General features: G+C 34.9%; 1 protein-coding gene across 1 annotated transcript in view; it reads left to right on the forward strand.

Moving 5' to 3' along the window:
- Positions 1–1,406, forward strand: part of LOC106471629 (synaptophysin-like) — a 30,658-nt gene that overhangs the window by 27,026 nt on the left and 2,226 nt on the right. The window lies entirely within an intron of this gene.

Below are 1,406 nucleotides of genomic sequence, written 5' to 3' on the forward strand. Positions count from 1 at the left end.
ATACGTCCTCTTTTCTTATATTATTTTATTTTTAGTGACTTTTCACGGATATATTACTTTGAAGTGGGTATTCTCGTGCATACGTCCTCTTTTCTTATATTATTTTATTTTTAGTGACTTTTCACGGATATATTACTTTGAAGTGGGTATTCTCGTGCATACATCCTCTTTTCTTATATTATTTTATTTTTAGTGACTTTTTACGGATATATTACTTTGAAGTGAGTATTCTCGTGCATACATCCTCAAAAATAAAATAATATAAGAAAAACGAGAATACCCACTTCAAAGTAATATATCCGTGAAAAGTCACTACATACATCCTCTTTTCTTATATTATTTTATTTTTAGTGACTTTTCACGGATATGTTACTTTGAAGTAAGTATTCTGGTGCATACATTCACGATTATTTTATCTTTAATCACTTCTCAGGCTTAACTAACTCCAAGCAGACCCAACATTATAGTAATATAAAAATCAGACTAAAAGAAAGCGATTTCGTCACGATCTCTTGTAACTGCTATAGACATTCCAGTAAGTTCCTGTTATTTGGGACAACTAAACAGTTAGAAAAATAAATTATTATTATTCATTTAATAAATACAGGTTTTGCTTCTTTCCAAACACAACTCGTTGGGGGTAGTTTTCCAACCAGTCAAATTCTACCTCTATAATTTTAGTTGTTTCCTAGTTTGTTTGTAATTAAGCACAAAGCTACACAATGGGTTATCTGTGCTCAGCACACCACGGGTATCGAAACCCGGATTCTAGCGTTGTAAGTCCGTAGACATACCGCTGTGCCACAGGGGGGCAATGCTTCCTAGATTACTGTAAATTCCCGGAAAAAGTTTGCACAGTTATGTTAATCTTATAAAAAGACTCCCCTCCCCAAATAAAAAGGCTCAGTGGAAAGCCTGCCGGCTTACTGGTAGGAAAAGCACAGATAATCCACTGTGTTGCTTTGCGGTTAACAACAACAAAACCTATGAAAAAACAATGCAAGAAAAATATTTCGGAAAAGATAAGCCTCAAGAACACGATCTGCATTAACAAGTGCAAAATAGTCCTAATTTAAAAGAGCTAAGCCTACTTTGTCCTCATTAATGTGGTATTATCCTTTTGTGGTTCATATTTACATTACAATCTTTCCTTGAAAAGTTTGGAAAATTATTAAAAATGATACTAATTTACTTTGTTCATGTACATGTTCAATAAGCAGTGACATAAGATATAATACCATGACATTTATTTCTCAGAGCCCGGCATGACTAGGTAGTTAGGGCGCTCGACTCGCAATCTGCGGGTCTCGGGTTCGAATTCCAGTCCCACCGAACATGCTCATCCTTTAAGCCGTGGGGACGTTATAATGTGACGATTAATCCCACTATTCGTTGGTAAAAGAGTA

The sequence above is a fragment of the Limulus polyphemus genome, unplaced genomic scaffold (genome assembly GCF_000517525.1).
Source record: "Limulus polyphemus unplaced genomic scaffold, Limulus_polyphemus-2.1.2 Scaffold4745, whole genome shotgun sequence".
NCBI classification, from domain to species: domain Eukaryota; kingdom Metazoa; phylum Arthropoda; class Merostomata; order Xiphosura; family Limulidae; genus Limulus; species Limulus polyphemus.